Source organism: Tamandua tetradactyla, chromosome 7 (genome assembly GCF_023851605.1).
Source record: "Tamandua tetradactyla isolate mTamTet1 chromosome 7, mTamTet1.pri, whole genome shotgun sequence".
NCBI lineage: Eukaryota > Metazoa > Chordata > Mammalia > Pilosa > Myrmecophagidae > Tamandua > Tamandua tetradactyla.
In genome coordinates, this window is record NC_135333.1 from 12,577,913 (window position 1) to 12,597,980 (window position 20,068).

A 20,068-nucleotide genomic window follows, 5' to 3' on the forward strand; every position below is an offset into this window, starting at 1 on the left:
AGGAGTTAAAATTTTCTTCTAAACCGGGCAGAAAATCGATCTCTGAACAATCAAGTGATTTGGGAGTGATTCATTTTGTTGTACCCACTGTACATTTTCATAAAGCGCCAGAGAGAGATTAGAGTCCCACAGTCTGTTTGTGTCCCCAGTTCTTCAACCTCACAGTTTGTGCCTACCAGAGGACCTCTTCCAGGGTTTATTCTCATTCATTTCCTCAAGGCTCTGATTTCTCAAAAATAGAGAATTATAATAGCTTTCCCCCCAACAAAAATTAGAAGGTAACAGATGCTACTCCTTTCTAGTTTTCAGCTGCTTTTTAAATATATGTGTTATTTTATTGGTCATTTAAATAAGAATATGAGAGAAGGACTAAAAATGCCTTTTACTCATGCCATCATCTTGCTTAAAAACAATTTATTTGCACTTCACTTGGTATCAAATACGCTGGAAAAAATCTGAGAAACAACTCTGGCAGCCAGCTTGCTAGTTGGTGGTCACCATATATATCGGATCGGTTTTAGTTTTCGTGAATTCACAGCTTTCATGAAATGTTTATTAAAATCTCTGAATCCATCCAAATCTAAAGGCATAATTATTGATGTGAATTGAGTGACAGGGAAGGAAAGGATATTAGAGAGAAATGAGTGGTCATATTTTATTTAGCTTACACTGTCAAAGGTTGGGATATGGGAGATCTGAAAGAAGAAATAATGGCTTTCCTTAACATCTTTTAACTTCTCAGGCCTAAGCTATGGATAAGTGTGAGATTTATTTAAAATAATAAATAATAATAAGCTGAGGCAGAAGGCAAATCTGTATATCTGTTCTCAGTTGCTGATAAGAAATCAAACAGGGCTTCCAGGTCTCCATTTATTAAATCATATATTTATTTTAAAATCATACATTAATTTTTGTATCACTCCACATGTACAAGATTCAGCAAAACAGAAATGGTTTGATTTCAATTGACCTAAATTTCTCCTTCTTATTTCTATTCATTATGCTATTCATCTTCATTTTTAGTCAGAACAATGGGGAGACAGCTTCTCAACGAACTAAACAACAGGTCTGTGTCATATAGAGAGCTGTTAGGTTTCATTTTGGGTGAAATTATTTATTTAGATAGATATCTCTGGCCATTTAATTAACAGGCTAGACTAATGCCTGTGTGGAGTTAATTTTAAAGAATAATAATTTGATGCATAACAAAACACATGATTATCATTAGCAGATAGTATAGTTACTTTATTAAAAACATGTTGGTACAAGCAAGCCACAAAGATTAGCAGCCTGTCTGGGTTTGTTAATTTGTTCACAAATCACAACTCTTAGAAACTTAAAATCCAGGGTTTCAAAACCGGCCCTGAAGGAGGTCCATTGGTTTGTGAAATTAGCGAAGACTTTGTGTTTGAAATGTTTATTACAGGCTTGCCAGGTTATATTTAGAAGGATGAAGTCAACAGTCTAAAAAGTGGCTTTACTTGGAGAAGGTGGTTTCTTTATATTTGGAGAACAGAGCCCGGGATGGAAGAAGGGGCTGGGGGAGATGCCAGGAGAGAGGCTCCGAGGGAGCATCAAGGAGTAGGCACTGGTGAAACCAGGGAGCAGAAGCTGTTGGGGAGGCATGGGGGTGAGCAGGCAGATGGAGGGTTGGAGGGTGTCATGGAGATTTAGCTAATCCCCCCTTCTTTCTAAGTATAATTCCGAGATAAACCAAATCTCAAACATTTTATTTTCAAAAACTAAGAAGTCTTTCATTTCTATTCCTATAAAAATCCTAGGTGGTGCCAAATACATAAAATGTGTGATTTCATATCCCGAGTCCTGCGATTCGGCTGCTATTTCCTCACTAAGCTTGGCTAGGACATGTCTTGCTCACCACAATTACTAAGCTGCATTTTCTATTTGGAAACAGCCCAGGTGTTTCTCAGGGAGAGAAGAGCAATTCAACTTCATTTGTATTACCCTAGCACCTTCTCTACCCTTTTCTACCAAAGCAGCCTTGATTCAAATGTTAAGCTAACGGAGCATTAAAGATCTTTTCACCACTACCATTCTACAGATGATGAAACTAGGGATCAGAGAACTTAATAGACATGTCCAAGGTCAAATCCTAGTTAAGACCAAGCCACGTCCAGAACCCAGTTCTCCTACAGCTATGAACATCTCTCTTTAGGTTGAAAGAGAGAGTCCTCTAAGAGATTACAAGAAGAAACTGCCGTATTTCTTGAATTCCAGGATGTCATAAATTTTAGGTATCACTAAGAAAAATAAAGGTTGTGAGCTATAAGATGCTATTGATTGCAAGATGCATCCCGATTTTTAGAGATGCTAAAATACGTATATTTAAGAAGCATCTTAGAATTGGTAAAATGTAGTAATCACAAATGGTGGAATTGGGTCTTTTTGAAGATGATGGAAAATCTCCAGGATTCTCAATAAAGCTGGAAGCTTGTCCAGATAGGATATTCAATTCTCACTCTCAATTTTCACTCTCTAGAACAGTGCCCAGTCCAATAGATTTGACTGCATACTCTAGTTAGTTGCCCAGGACATTCTATAGTATTTGCTTTATGAAAAATCCATTATTATAATGGATTATTATATTATATAATATATAATATAAAATATTTATATTTTGTGAGCTTTTCCATATTTTTTATTTTTCCCTGTAAAAAGTTTAAATTTCTTTCATCCAGATCAGAAATGTCTATTAGAAATAAAAATAAAAGTAATCGATACATAAAAAGTGAATGGCAGTTTTCTCCACTGTAAAATGATGTTGGATAGGATAAGATTTTGTTCAAGCAGCAAAACACTTTCTATAATTTCAAGTCACAGATGAGTCTCAGATTAATGATTTTCCCTCTCCCAACTTTTTCTATGTTTGAAAAATAGTCAGCACTAAGTAAAACAATATTTGCTCACTAAACCATCAATGTACACACCAAAAAAAGGGATTTTGAAAAGTGCATACAAATGTGCAAGGCACAAAGCCTTATGTTGCTATATATACAAAAAGCTGAAGTAATTGGTAGGTTCAGTGAATTTCTTAAAAACAAAATGATTTGATTGACAAAACTAATCATTTCACTGGATTGAATGTCCAATTGTTTCTGTGTTCAGAAATTTTTAAGACTATCTCTATGTTCAAATTATGTAAAATAAGACTAACAGTATTTTTTGTCTTCAAGAGCTTCTACTAGAACTTATTTTAACAGTTTCTACAGTTCTTTTTAATCTAAAATGTTAGTTAATACGGATGAAATGGGAAAAGCTAAATAAGCCAGTTTCTCGCCTCTCCCTAGCTCCTGGAGGGTTGCTGACAATTCTTAGGCTTCCATCTCTGCTTCAGCTGTCACGTAATATTCTCCCCTGACGTCTCCCTGTCTGTGTCCAATTCTTTCCTTCTTACAAAGAAGGACACCGATGATTCTGGACTAGGACCTACCTTAATTCAGTTTGACTTCGTCTTGGCTAGTAGTATCTTCAAAGACTTGATTTCCAAATGAGGTCACATTTGCAAGAACTGGAGCTAGGACTCCGACATGTCTTTTTGAAGGACACAATTCAACCCATTATTCACCACCCTAAACTAGGAAACCATGGGAAACTGCTAGACTTCTCTATCTTACTCATATCCTGATTTGTCTTCTGAAGCTGTAACGTGTACCTGCTTCATGCAGTTGTCCTTGCCTCCCCCATCCTCATTTGTATCTAGTTGAGGGCTTCATTATCTTACACTGAACCTTCCCCTAACTCAGCCCTTCTCTAACTTTAATGTGCAAACAAATCACCTGAGAATATTGTTATACGCAGATTCTGTTTCAGGTCTGGGGGTGGGACCTGAGATGCAGCATTCCTAACCAGCTCCAAGGAAACGCCCATCCTGCTAGTCTCAGGAACACACTTTGAGTGACAGGACCCTCCTATTCTCCCTGTCTCCTGTCTCAGCCTGATCAATCCTCCTTCCTGTAGCCATGATAAACTTTTTAAAATGTTCTCTTAAATCAACTTTCAGATTACTGTCTTTGCTTTAAGGTAAAGAGACTCATGGAATCGATTTACTTCCCACCACCCTTTCCTCTACCAGGAAGTAGGAGGGATGCTACTTTGACTAGTCAGCTTAAAGAATAGGTTATTCCTTGTGGCTGACACACCCTTTACCCAGTGTATGGACAGATGGGTAGAAAATGGAAAAAATAAATAAGAGAGGGGGATGAGGGAAGTGAGATGTTTGGGGTGTTCTTTTTTATTTATTTATTTAATTTTTTTGACTAATGAAAGTGTTAAAAATAATTGACTGCAGTTATGTGTATACAACTAAAGGATGATACTGTGAACCACTGTACACTTTGGATGATAATATGGTATGTGAATATATCAATAAAATTGCATAGTTAAATTTAAAGAAATAAGAATAGATTATTCACCAAAATACAAGAGGATGGTGCTCTCCTTATACTGAAGAAAGGGGTGAAAGTCAGGACACTGTGTCTCTTCTCATTTGCACTCTTAGGTAAGACAGGCTTTAAAATCAGGTCTTTCATAAAAGCCACACCAGCCTGAGAGGGTCTGGAATCTGATGATTGGTAGTTGTCCTAATCGTATTAGACTTTGGGAAAACACTCCCGTCTTCCCTCTGCAGCAGAAAGGAAAGAAACTCAAGAGGCAAGCATCACAATCACTCCGCTGTCTGCCTGGGGACAGACTGCAGCACAGTAAGCTGGAAACCAGCAAGAACACAGTGGTTCCCTTGAACTAATGAAGCAGATACAAGCTTGGAAGTGACTGCAATCTGTGGGACAATATATTGTGGAAGAGAAAGCAGTGCAGAAGGGACCGCTAGAATTCCATATAGGGCTCCCCCCACATCTTTGGCTGAGGGATGGACAGTGTTATGCTTGGGGCATGGCTCTGTGAGCCTTACCAGTGTGTAGCTGCTAAGAGGCTGAGAACAGAACAGATGCAGAGATCAAGCACTTGTGGGATGCACTAAAGTTTCTGCCCATCATTGTGGACAAGTGTCATTTCTCCTTCATTAACAGTCTTGGCATCCAACTAGCACACCAAAAAGACCCCATCTTAGCAGAAAAGTCCACAGCCTTAATTAAGACCTATCATACAAAATACGCTGCCCTAACAAAGCCTAAAACAAAGTCCTCACAAGATCTGCACGGAGGACAGAGTTTGACTATTGGGTCTTATCAAGTTAGAATGGCTTTGGAAACCTGGGTTTTTCCACAGATCTATAGTAACAAAACATAAAACCAAGACTGCACAAGTTGAAACTGATCAACTAAATTGAAATGCCTACTAGAACAATAATCAACAGACTTCACAGGATGATATCAGAATCGAGTCTCCACAAAGTACTATCCATAATGTCCAATACTCAAGCAGATATTACTAGACATGAAGATAGAACCCACAGTCAAGAAAAAAATCAGACAGCTCAGATGTTAGATTCAGTAGACAAAGAATTTAAGGCAGGTAATATAAATATTCATAAGCTCTAAAGGAAACGATATTTGAAGAATTAAAAGAAAATACAATTTTAATTAGTGAAAAGATAGAAAATATCATCAGAGAAATGGACACTATAAATAAGAAACAGATGGATACTCCAAAACTGAAAATCATAACAAAATAAAATGAAAAATTTACTGTATGGAATTAAAAGCACATTGGCATTATGGAAGAGTCAGTGAACTTGAAGATAAATTCATAAATTATTTCATATGATGAACAGAGAGAAAAATTATCCCCAAGAACCCTGTGAAACATTACCAAATGGTCTAGCATATGTTATTGAATTCCTGTAAGGAAAAGAGAGTGAGAATAGAGGAGGAAATATTTTTTGAAGAAATAACAGCCGAAAAACTCCTAAATTTGGGTGAAAATATCACTATACAGATACAAGAAACTAAGCTAACCCAAAGCAATAAAAAAACAAAACAAAACAAACAAAAAAAAACCTTGGCACATCATAGTCAAACTGATGAAAACAGAAGATTAGAGAAAATCTGAAAAGCAGACAAGGTGCAGGGAGGGGCAGATGACATAGTTCTTACAAGGAAACAAAAAATAGAATGATCACTGACATTGTGTCATAAATGACTTAAGTCATAAGGTAGTAAGCAAAATTAAAACATTGTTGACACCACAAAGAAAATGAAAAGGCAGCCCATAGAATGGAAGAAGACATTTACAAATCATATGTCTGATAAGAGAATTGCATCTAGAATGTATGATGAACACTCACAACTCAAAAAGACAAATAAACCAATTTTAAAATGGCTAAGAACTCAAATAGATATTTCTCAAAAAAAGATAAGCAAATGGGCAATAAACACATGAAAAGATTCTTAACATCATTAGCTATCAGGAAATGCAAATAAAAACCACAATAAGAATAATGGCAGTCAAAGAGAGGGCAGGCTAAAGGGTATGGGATGTATAAGTTTTTTTCTTTTTTCTTTCTTTTTCTGGAGCAATGCAAATGTTCTAAAAATGATCACTGTGATGAATGCACAACTATGTGATGATATTGTGAGCCACTGATTGTATACCATGTATTGATGTATCTATGTGAAGATTTGTCAATTAAAAATATTTGAAAAAAAAAAACACAATGAGATACCACTCCACTAGGATGACTATAATCAAAAACACAGATTATGACAATTGTTGTTGAAGACGTGGAGAAACTGGAGCCTTCATGTATTGTGAGTGGGAATATAAACAGTCTGGAAAGCTCTAGAGTTACCATATGATGTAGTAATTCTTTTCCTAGGTATATATCCAAGAGAAATAAAAATGTGTTCATGCAAAAAAAAATTGTAATCAAATGTTTCTAATACTATTACCCATAATAGACAAAAGTAGAAAAAAAATCTGTGTCCATCAACAGATGAATGGATTAGCAAAATGTGGTGTACCATACAATGGAATACAATTCAGCCATCAAAAGGAATGAAATTCTAATGCATGCGACAATATGTATAACCTCAAAAACCTCATGCTAAGTGAAACAAGCCCGTCACAAAAAAGCACATGTATGATTCCATTTATAGGAAATGTCCAGAATAGGAAAATCTACAGAGACAGAAGATAGATTTGTGGTTTAGTTACGTAGCTTTGGGAGTGTGAGAGAAGAGAATAACTGCTAATGGTACAAGGTTTTCTTTAAGGAGTGATAAAAATAGTCTGAACTTGATGGGGTGATGGTTGTAACCGTGTAATATGCCACACACAAAAAATTTAACTGTCCACTCCACTTTCTCACACACACACACACACACACACACACACACACACACACCCCTCCCTGACCAAACAAAAGGATAGTAGAAAGCCTATCCTTCAGGTTTCCTGGGGCAGCGTCTTCAAGCAGTGATGATGGCCGGAGCAGCAGCAGCCCAAACAGGGCAGGTGGCCAGGAGCAGCTCAAACCTAACCATGGCTGGGTCCAACCACAACATACACATGCCAAGATCTCTACTTCCATGTCAGCCAGACCCTGCAGGATGTTTTTTGGTCTATAATGGGTAATACTATTAGAAACATTTGATTACAATTTTTCTTTGCATGAACACATTTTTATTTCTCTTGGATATATACCTAGGGAAATAATTACCATATCATATGGTAACTCTAGAGATTTCCAGACTGTTTATATTCCCACTCACAGTATGAGGGCTCCAATTTCTCCACATCTTCAACAACAACTGTTACATCTGTGTTTTTGATTATAGTCATCCTAGTGGAGTGGTATCTCATTGTGGTTTTTATTTTCAAATATTTTTCATTGACAAATCTTCACATAGATACATCAATACATGGTGTACAATCAATGGCTCACAATATCATCACATACTTACGCATTCATCACAGTGATCATTTTTTAGAACATATTCTACTTTATGTAAAAAGGTCTTTTAAAATGGAAAAAAAGTAAGCATTTTCAGATAAGCAAAAACTGGAAGAACTCATCAGCAGGAGGACCTACGGGATGAGAAATGTTAAAGGCTGTTCCTGAGGCTGAAGAGGAATGAGAGAAGATCCTGTGGGATCAACAGGAAGGAAGAGTATTAGAAATAGTAAATAAATTAGTTAATACAAAAGACTCCTCCTTCTTCTCACATTGTCTGAAGAGACAACTCACTGTTTAATTCAAGATGAGATTTATAATTTTTGAGAGGTAAAAGACATGGCAAAATGTGGTATATCCATACAATGGAATACTATTCAGCTATCCAAAGGAATGAAGTTCTAATGCATGCACAATATGCATAACCTCGAAAACCTCATGCTAAGTGAAACAAGCCAGTCACAAAAAAAGCACATGTATAATTCCATTTATAGGAAATGTCCAGAATAGCACAAAGGCTGGGGGGGGGGGTGACATGAAATGGAATTATATCATTGTAAAGTACTTCACTCGAGAAGTGGGAAGTGAGAAATGGAAAGTGAGTAACATCAGATGTTAAGTAATGGGAAGTGGAGGAGTCAGTGAGAAATATGACACGGCACAATATTGTCTTTAAATAGACCTTGATAAGGTAAATATGCATATTGTTAGTACTAAAGCAACCATGTAAAAATAATAAGATAATACATACGTAAGAGGTCAGTAGAGGAAAAAACATGGAATTCTAAACATACCCAAAAAATCCAAAGGAAGACAGGAAAGGAATAGCAGAAAAACAAAAAACAGAAGGGGCAAATAAAAATTAGCAAAGTGATAGACTTAAACCCAACCATATCGGTAGTTACATTATATATAAGTGAACTAAACACTCAATTACAAGGCAGAGACTATCAAACTAATTTAAAAAGCAAGATTCAATTCCATGTTAAAACATATATGTTAGTTATAAAAGAAATTATTTTTAAATCAAATGACAAGATGAAAATTCACGAATAGAAAAAGATGTATGCAAATAATAAGAAAGCTGGCATAGATTTTTTTTTTAAGACAAAGAATACTACAAGAGATTTTGGGATGTTTGGGAAGGATAAAAGAGGAAACTCATCAACAAGATATAACGATGCTAATGTACACAATAACAAATCTTCAAATCTCATGAGACAAAACACCGACAAAACTGAAGGGAGAAATAGATAAAGCCAAATTCAGAGTTGGAGATTGAAATCTCCAACAAATAGGTAAGTAAACAAGAATAAGGAGACAAAAGTATCAGTAAGGGTCTAAAAGATCTAAATGGTTTTATGAACCAGATTGACCTAAACATTTATAGAATATCACCCTCAATACCAGCAGAAAACATTTTTTTTTTCCAAGAGCACATGGAAGTTCACCAAATTGCCCATAAGTTAAGCAATAAAATTTCAAAAGATTGAAAGAAAAGGAATTTGCCTTAACTGACCCTCTGTGCATGAATTGCTCTCAAAAGCTCCGCAGCAGATGGACAGCTGGGTGAGGACAGGTGATACTTTGTCAGAGCTATCTCCTACCCCACTTCTCTAACCCCAATATTCAAGGGTCACTTTTCCAATGAAGTCTTCATAGGCACCCCCTGGAATAGGTCCCTCCCTTTGTGCCTGCCTTCAGCCCTGTGGACATGCATATAGATTCATTGGGAACCCATAACATCGTATCACATTTTTCTTTTTTTTTTGGATATTTGTCTGGTTATTTGTCTCCCTTTACTAGACCATCAGACCCCAGAACAGGGCCACACCTTATTTGCATTTGCTGACCCACTTGCCAGCAGAATGCATGTCACAGAATAGACATTTAAGGTTTGTATGCATTGTTGAGCGCTATTCTTAGAACCTACCAGGTCCATTTTAAAACTCAAAGTTTTCTTGGTCTCAGTGCCCCACCTTCTAAAAGGAAAATTTCTAGAGAAAAGAAACATAGTGGAAAGGAGACTTCAACTGAAATATTGAGAGAATCACCTTTAGACTGGTTAAAAAAGACAGCTAAGTTTCCTTCCTTAAAAAATGGTTTTCAGGGGGGCCATGGTGGCTCAGCAGGCAGGAATGCTTGCCTGTGATGCCAGAGAACCCGGGTTCGATTCCCAGTGCCTGCCCATGTTAAAAAAAAAAAATGGTTTTCTCTACTAACAAAAGATACATAGCTTAGTGACAAAGTCAAAGCAAATGGCCTTTGCTTTGACAACAACAACAACAAAATTGGAGAGGAATAAGAAAAAAATCCATAAAATAGATCAAAGTATCAGGTTATTCAGAAATGTTGCAGAATTCTGATGCCTGATGGTTTTCAATAAGGTCAACAAAGACCAATTATCTTGAATGGTTTAAATATAGGCCCAGGGCAGGTCACCATGGCTCAGTGGCAGAGTTCTCGCCTGCCATGCTGGAGACCCGGGTTTGATTCCCGGTGCCTGCCCATGCAAATAAACAAGCAAACAAATAAATAAATACGTGAATAAATAAGGACCCAGCCCAAGAAGACCAATTGAGGATATTTGCGGAGACACTAATGGAAACTGTAAACATATTTGCCAGTGTGTGGTTTGCTGGGGATACTCCCCCATCACTGAGCTGATCCCGCATGAACCCAAGCACCCCTCTATTTTTAGGGTTAAGATTACCTCCTCTATCCTTTACCCCTTAGGCCTAATGAGGAGCCAAAGACAGAATAAAGACTAAACACTTTTGTTCAAAGAATGTTGGTTGAATAGCAGGGATATTCCTCATTAATTTTCTCTGAGAAACAAAATTTCTCGGAATTTGTTTGTTAATGAATTTTTTAATCTGTTAATTTGTTTACAGCATTCACCATCAAGGTCATTCTTATATCCCCAAGCACCCCAGCTCTGAGGTGCAGCGAGAAACAAAGTCAATGTTACTTGTTCTCCCACTCATAATTCATTTCTACATTGACAAATGAAAGTCACAAAATTATGGTCTACTTTGATGTATTGTAACATCACCAGGTATGCTGCCTGTTTTAATTCTTACAGAACTATTTGACTTGTTATATTTGAAAACTGTCCTTCTTTCAGGTTTTTCAGTAGTTTAGTGCTATAATTTTCCTGCAAATACTTTACTAATCAACTAACATTTGCTGCCAGTCCCCTCCAGGTGAAAGTTTACAAAAGCATTATTACTATGTGTTTTATATTCCAAATAGTGACTTATCCAGATAGGTCACTTTTGGGTCCCTTTTAGCTTTATGCTTTTACGGTACAACAGAGCACATCAAGGCTTCATTTTCAAGGATTTTATTTGTCTTCCTGTAGGATAATCTTCCCAAACTCCATTCATCATAATGGTGAAAATATTTAAATTATGAATTTTTTTAATAAACCACAGCCCCCAAACTACATATCCCCAGAGCCCCAAGATTTCATTCCTCTGGAGAGGGAATGATGAGAGGCTTGAACATTGGTAGATTGTGAAGTCTAGTTTAAAATAATTTGGCTTTAAAAATGTGGATAATGATTCTAACCTTAAGATTAAACTGGATCTTTCTCATTGTGTAGATTTCTTCCCATCTCCTTCCCTGCCCACCCACCACAGAGATGGTTTTGTGACTAAGACTCGTGTCACCATAATGTTCTTGGGACAGAATGATAGTCCAATGACTCATCAGATGCTAGAAAGGGAAAATATTCAAGAAATTTAACATCATTGGCATTTGAAATATTGCAATACTGTGAATCTCTTCCTTAAATAAGGAAAACTAAATAACCTTATTCACTGATAAAAGCCACAAATCAAAACAACTGTGACAGACTGCAGAACAAATTATAATTACTTAAAGTATCACCGTGTTTACTCATAAAAACCTTAACATTTGCCAGCCAATTTTTCTTATCTTCTGAGGTTATGCCTTCAATTTACCCAATTACTCTCCATAAATATTCTTTGTGGTAGCTGAGATATGCAGGTGTGTTCAGGTTCTAAAGACACCCCCCCCACCTGCAGGAGCAACATCTGAGCATCAGACGAGTAGCTCTGAAAGGCAGTTGCAGTTGAGAATTGTGGGTGAGGAAGACAGAAAACAGAAAAAAGTTCAAAGTTATCTGAGGACCCTGGCAAAGGACCCAGGCGACAGAGCAGCTGCTCAGAAATGCATCCCAGGTAACCAACGACATTCGGCACTCAGCATTATTGGTGCCTCATTTTTCTCTTTCCCTTCAGACTTATTTCACTTAAGTCCATGTTTCTGTCACTTCTCTCTTCCAACTCCCTCTCCTCTGCCCTCCTTTTCCTGGGCTTCTTTCTGCTTATATTAGCCTTCTGAGGTCTGGCCTTCAGAGATAACTGGGTTAAAGGGCTACAAAAATGCATCCCTAGGAAATACTGTCTAAGTCCAAGATGTGATTAATTCCAGAATATTTTCCCCCAAGTAAATATAGAATCAAATATATTAAAAGTTGTACAGATACAGAACTCCCCTGGGGAGCTATCCGTATTTGGTTTTGGTGACTGCTTTCATGAACCCTCCTCCAGTTTTGAGTCTCCCCTTGCAGTGCATTTCTTTTCCTCTGGCTCCCTACTGACTGCTCAGTAACCCCTACCCTCCACTCTACCTCCATAGTCACGCTTTCCTTATGCAACAATATGTTCTAGACCTCCTTTCCTCAAAACTGTACCCCGTTCCCCTAAGGCATGGCTAAGTCACTAAAGCTAATTAGACTTATTGCTATAAACCAAGATAGGAATGATTTACTAGATAATACCAATGCCTTGAACCAAAGATTTCTCAAAGAAATGGTTCCGCTATTATATTTATTTTCTCAACAAAATAATGTGCCGACTATGTTCCAGTGCTGTCAAAGATATTGGATATTCAGAGGTAGATGAAACACACATGGTCCCTATTTGCATGGGGCATGAGAGTGCAGAGGTTCTTTAAGTCAACAGTGCAGAGCGGCTATCTCCAGACCCTCTGGATCACAGCAGGCGGAGCAACTGTCTACTCTGTCACCACAGGAGTTACAGGCAATAATTATAAGGCCATCCTGGGGAACATTTACATTCTGGGACTTATTCCAGTACAAGTAACAACCCTGTGTTTTAGACAGATTTATTCCTTCTTTTTCTTTTTTTGTTTTCCAGAAGAAGCTGACTTTGCGAAGCTAAGTCCTCCACCTGTGGTTACAGGACAAGCAAGTGGCAGAGCCAGGATTTGAAGAAGGCTTTGGACTCCGAGTCCTGCATCCATAACTGCCGCTCAGAATCTCCCCCAAGAGCCCTTTGGATAGGCAGTGAAGAGATAATCAGGAATCACCTACTAGTCTCAGTTTCTAATTGATTACTTTTAATTGCACGGTATAGGGTTAGAGTTGCAATGCATTTTTAAAATATTACTATTGCAGCAATCCCATGCTTATAATAGATCGTTCTTACTGCATAAAATATGTTAGCTAGAGTATTCCAGCTGACATCCTTGTTATCCTCTATCTCAATAAATTTTAACGTGTACGAAGTCACCCTCTTCTTATGAATTTTCCCACAAAAATCATCATGGCATTGGAGCTTCATTCCCATTGGTCATTTCCTATCTGGTACTTAAACTCTATGCCTTGTCTGTCATCCACTACTCTCCCTTCTCTTACATCCGTTGATTGGCAAGGTGCTCAGCCCTCCAGCTCTTCCTTGATAATCGTTCATTATATTCCATGCAACTGAGAAATTCATGTAGCATGGAAAAAGCATCTATCTACTTTATGGTATGAAGTATTCCTAGGTTCATCTGGAGACACACACCCACACATGCACATAATTCCCCAAGCAAAGGCATACATTTGACTTATTATTTTTCATTTGTGGGTTGTTTTAGTAAATATTCCATTGCCCACTGTTATTATCTGACATTGGCATCACCAGTGCATGGGCAATTCTTACTTTATGATTGTGTAGCTTGTGACATATAAGTGAACTGATTTATGAAGTAGGTAACTACCAGTCACATTATCTCATCAATTTCCCACTTCCAAGCTAGCGCTCTGCCCTCATAGAATCAGTTTGATTTTATTATAGAAATGGTTGAAGATCATCGGGGTACAACATAAAGAACAATTCGTGGTGCCAGAAAGAATAGACATACTCAAAGAAAGATGAGGGCTTATGACAGCCAATCTGAAGGGGAGTCTAATGGCCAAAGCTAGAACAAATTGAGCCACAAAATAAGCAATGATCGTATTGAATTTTAACATGCAGAATAAAATAAATATCAATAATTCCATACTGTTTAAAAAATAAATTAAAACAAACAAGAAAACAAATAGAAAAAAAAATTCTTCCTTACGATAAAATTCCAATTTAAAAATGTAGAAAGGTGGAGGAAAATAGAGAATCACCACCAGGTGAACACCACAATAATAACTTTTGCAGACAGCATCCAGAGATGAATGTAAAAATTAGCGGTTGAAAATTAGCGGAGCGATACTTACCTGGCAGGGGAGACGCCCGGTTCGTGAAGGTGGTTTTCACAAGCTGAGGCGCATCCGTTACACCCCGGGTGTGCGGACCCTGCGATTTCCCCAGACGCGGGAAACGCGACTGCATAATTTCTGGTAGTCGGGGACTGCACCCGTGCTTTTCCCTGAAAAAAAAAATTTTTTTTTGAGGATAAACCAGTTTGCATAGTCTCAACATATAACCCCCAAAATATTTATTAACTACAAAAGGAGAGCTAGAAGCCTGGCAGACACCAACTTAACCAAATGATCAAGGTAGACAGGACCAGTAATAAGATACAAACATGAGGACCCCGTGCTATTATGCGCTGCAAGGGACATCACAACCTCATTTCTGTGGTATTCTTGCCAAAATCCACAACTGAATTGCAATCAGGAGAAAATAGCAGACAAACTCAAACGGAGGAGCCAACTACAAAATAATTGAGCATTTTCAAAAGTGTCAAGGTCATAAAAGATAAGGAATGACTAAGAAACTGTTCCAGGCTGGGAGACTTAGAAGAACTGACAGCATGTGGGATCCCGGATAGAATTCTGGAACAGACAAAGGGCATTCGCAGGAAAAATGGTGACATTTGAAAAAAGGCTGTAGTTTTGTTAATCATCAGCCAATGCTGATTTCCTTTTCTTGATAACTGTACCATGGTTATGTAGGATATAAACATTAGAAGCAGGGTGAGCAATACAAAGGAACTCTTTGTACTCTCTTTCCAGCTTTTCTGCAAGCCTAAAATAGTTCCAGACAAAAAAGTTTAATAAAATAAAAATAGTGGGTGATCCATGAGGCACCCACTAGTCTCACAGCTGGAAAAAATGAATTGAACTTAAATGGCAGGAAGACTTTGATCCAATTTTTCACTTGAGAAAAGAAACTGAGAAAGAGAAAAGGCCCATAATTTAACCAAAGCAACCAGACATACAAATACCCTGGTTTTCAGCTCAGGTTTATCTGCCTATTACTATCCTATGCCAAGGAGAGTTGTAGGGAATGAGAAAATGACATGTGCTATATTGACTGTGTTTTATTGTGTACCTATAAAGTGAAGATAATTTTCTGGAATACATGTTCGTCTATGGCTGGGGAGTGCCAAAAGGGATAGTGAGGACTGAACGATAAAGTTACATTTGACAATAATGAAAGTATCAAGACAAATACTGCATCACTTAAAATCATAATACCTGTATAGAATATGTGAGGAGTTTATGGCAAGAAAGAGAACTTTTCCTTCAGGGGAAGTAAGAAACTATGGTCTTACATAAAATACGAGAGTATGGTCTTCCTATCCTCTCCACAAAGTTGCTAGTAATTCAGAATCATGATGTTTGGATATTTGAAAAGAATATTTGAACATTAAGAGATAATGGCAAAAGAATTTTTTCCTCCCATAATAATCACTATCCTTTAAGAGTGCAGGTAAATAAAGGAGAAATAATTAGAGGACTAAAAAGAAAAGATGTAATGGATAAAGTGAAATCCTGCCCAGATGATCTAAATGACATCCTAAAAGGATGTCAAAATGCATGTTCATTATGCATATTAAAATTGATTATTTTACCTGGAACACGGTGATAACTAATTTATGTATTAAAAATTACTGTTTTGCTTTGGATTGGTGGTTTCCAACTCTGCACGTAAAAATCACCTGGAGAGGGAAGATGGCAGAGGAGTGAACTCCAAGACTTGGTCTTTCCACCAAAGCACCTACTAAGAAGGCAGAGACAGTCTGAAACAGCCGTTTTGGGGCTCTGGAGGTCAGAAGAACACTACACTACCCACCCAGAGTGGGAGAAAGAGGCTAAGAACTACGTAAAGAATATGAGTAGCTCTCTCTCTGGGTGGCAGTTGCTGGTACCCATCTCCTATTCTCACAGTGGGCCACCTTGGGGTTCATTCCCTGGCTAGCTGCCACTGTGAGAAAAGGGACTAAAATTCCTATTCTCCAAGAAAAGGGTGGGCATAGTTGAGCACCAATTATGGGTTTTGATTTGCAAATTCTGGTCCAGGGCTCCCAGCTCTGAACTACTGTTTCAACCCACCCCAGACAAAGGCAGTGGTGGTCATTGTTTCAACCCCCTCCCCTGACGGGTGGAGGCAGTGGGGATTTAAAGAAACAGTGCCCCCTTAGGGATATGGGGGGCAGTTTGCTGAAGCTGGCACCTGCTGGGCAGGCCAGGAAAGCGTAACTTTGGGAAGCTGTAAAACAGGCTTGTAGCATCCTTCCTGATCTCCTTCCCAGGACATTTTAGAGCCAGTCTGTGGCCTCTTCATGGGTACTTGGTCCTGTTTTGGCTGAGGGATACTGAAAACTGCCCTTCAAAGTAAATGCATCAATATGATCAGATGCCTGCCTAGATAGACATCAGCAAAATTTACAAACCATGCTAAGAAATGGGAAGATATGGTTCAGTCAAGGGAACAAATTAAAACTTCAGAGGAGCCACAGAATTTGGAACAACTCATCAAGGGTGTTCAAACAAATCTCCTAAATCAATTCAAGAAGATGAATGAAAATGTGGCTAGATGTAAAGAATATTAAGAAGACATGGCTCTGTGGCACCCGGCTCCCAGAGATGGAATGCTACAGACCTGAAGGTTGGCACAGCTATATATAATGACAGTTGAAGTGGCCGAGAAAGAGATGAGGCCTCAATTGGAGCTTCAGGTGAGGCTGCTCTGGCTGGGTCTAAGGTAGGTGAGAGTGCAGGGTAGAAGATAGGTGTGTGTGTGCTCTGAAACTTCGGCTGCTGTGTGAGATCAGGGGCAGAGAGGTTTGTTGTGTCTAGAACCTGGATTTTCTATAGCACATGGTCTGATTCAGCCTCTTTGGATAGCTCGTTTGGACAGCCCAGTCTCCTGGGGTCCGGAATTGGAACAAGGCCTTCTAATTCTCTATGACTTGGTGCAATGCTGGGATACATCTCAGTCTATGGTGGGCTTATAATTGAAAAGTATTGGTAGAGTCCCTTGAGGGCCTGAAGGGAAAAATACACACACATATATATAACTATTAAACTTTCCCTTCTGGGAAACCCAGGTACCCTCCCAACCATTGAGGACTCTCAGGAAAATAAGCCAAGCCCTGGATTTTGAGGCTTGCTCTTATAGGACTTTGTTTCTGTAGAGGAGAGGCTGGAGCTGGTCATGGCTAGGCCTGGGAGCTGCTTCCAGGAGGTCTCTTTACTGCTCAGATGTGGCCTTTCTCTCTGTAGGTCCAACTCTGCAGGGAGGGTCATTGCCCACCCACCCTCCACCATTTGGTATGAGCCAATCAAGGGTGAAAATCTCCCTGACCATATGGGGTAAGACTTCTGAGGATGAGTCTGGCCCTGGCACCATGGAATTGGCAGTGCCTTCCTGACCAAGGGGGGAGAGGAGGTGTATTAAAATAAGACATCAGTGGCCAAGAGAGATCAAATGGAGTCAAGAGGCTGTCCTGGAAGCTGCTCTTATGCAATCTTCAGTTAGATGGTGCTAATTGCCATGGTTTGCTAAATTCCAACCAACATCATACCTATTGTCTCATCTTATCATAGAATGGCTGCTATTAAACAAATAGGAAACTATAAGTGGTGGAGAGGATTTGGAGAAATTGTAAATGTTATTCACTGCTGGTGGGAAGGTAAAATGATACAGCTGCTGTGGGGGATGGCTTGGTGGTTCTTCAGAAACCTAAATGTAGAGTTGCCTTATAACCCAGCAATCCCACTACTCAGGATATATCCAGAAGATCTGAAGACAACCGAGTCTAGCTAGCAAACCAATCGTTATAGCAATATTATTCACAGTTATCAAAAGATGGAAACAACCTCAGTACCCATCAATTGATGAATAGATAAACAAAATGTAACATATGCATATGACAGAACATTATCCATGCAGTGAATCTTTCTTCTTTTTTAATTTTTTTAAAAAAATATAGCAACAAACACAAACATCTTAACTTATGATCATTCCATTCTACATATATAATCAGTAATTTACAATATCATCACATAGTTGCATATTCATCATCATGATCATTTCTTAGAACATTTGCATCAATTCAGGAAAAGGAATAAAAAGACAACAGAAAAAAATTCATACATACCATACCCTTTACCCCTCCCTTTCATTGATCATTAGCATTTCAATCTAAATTTATTTTAACATTTGTTCCCCCTATTATTTATTTTTATTCCATATGTTCTACTCATCTGTTGACAAGGTAGATAAAAGGAGCATAAGACACAAGGTTTTCACAATCACACAGTCACACTCTGAAAGCTACACCATTATACAATCATCATCAAGAAACATGGCTACTAGAACACAGCTCTACATTTTCAGGCAGTTCCCTCCAGCCTCTCCATTACATCTTGACTAACAAGGTGATATCTATTTAATGCGTAAGAATAACCTCCAGGATAACCTCTCGACTGTTTGGAATCTCTCAGCCATTGACACTTTATTCTGTCTCTTTTCATTCTTCCCTCTTTTGGTCAAGAAGGTTTTCTCAATCCCTTGATGCTGAGTCTCAGCTCATTCTAGGATTTCTGTCCCACATTGCCAGGAAGGTCCACACCCCTGGGAGTCATGTCCCACATAGACAGGGGGAGGGTGGTGCGTTTGCTTGTCGTGTTGGCTTGAGAGAGAGGCCACATCTGAGCAACAAAAGAGGTTCTCTTGGAGGTGACTCTTAGGCCTAATTTTAAGTGGGCTTGACTTAGCCTTTGTGGAATTGTTTCATATGAACAAACCCCAAGACTGGGAGCTCAGCCTATTGCTTTGGTTGACCCCACTGCTTATGAGAATATCAAGAATTCAACTTGGGGAAGTTGAATTTTCCCCCTTTCTCACCATTCCCCGAAGGGGACTTCATGCAGTGAATCTTGCGGTGAATAACATCTATGATTAACTGTAAAAATATAAAAAACTAGAACTAGAACAAATGTATGACACTATTATAAAGAGTAAATAATAGAAAGGTATATGGGAAAAATGTACCTATTGCGAACTATGGACTATAGTTAGTAATATTTTTTTTATAGGAAGTAAAGGAATGTGTTTAATCAGCTTTATATAAAAGTTAATCTCACGTATGCGAGGGTGGTTCAGTGATAGGATTCTCGCCTGCCATGCCGGAGACCCAGGTTCGATTCCCGGCCCATGCACTTTCCAAACCAGCAAAACAAAACACAACAAAACAAAAAACCAAACCAAACAAAAATTCAACAAATGGTGCTGCAATAAGGGGACACTTACATGGAAAAAGAATGAAATGTGACCCCCACCATACTGCATACCCAGAAAAAAAAAAGTTAATCTCTAGCAGGGGAAAAGGGATTTGAGTAGGGGTAGCTACTTTTGTAGCGTTTTGTTTTGGGGAGCAAAATAGGCATGAATACTCTGTGTTCTTTTAAAAATTACTGTATTTCATAATAACTATTGAGATGTAGTTAATTTATAATACAATTCACTCATTTAAAATGTACAATTCATTTATTTTTAGTATATGCACAGAGTTGTACAATCATTACCACAGTCAATTTTAAGACATTTTTATCACCTCCAAAGGAATCCTGCGTCCTTCAGCTATCATCTCCTAATCCCCTCATATACCCCTCTTCAGTTCTAAGCAACCACTGATCTGCTTCCTGTCCCT

General features: G+C 38.3%; 1 non-coding gene and 1 pseudogene across 1 annotated transcript; one reads left to right on the forward strand and one right to left on the reverse strand.

Moving 5' to 3' along the window:
- LOC143690367 (PHD finger protein 10 pseudogene) overlaps window positions 1-14,514 on the reverse strand; it is a 52,848-nt pseudogene extending 38,334 nt beyond the window's left edge.
- On the forward strand, window positions 14,392-14,554 carry LOC143642959 (U1 spliceosomal RNA). The gene has a single exon (XR_013156017.1). It is a non-coding gene; the product is annotated as a U1 spliceosomal RNA (small nuclear RNA).
- The last annotated feature ends 5,514 nt before the right edge of the window (window positions 14,555-20,068 follow it).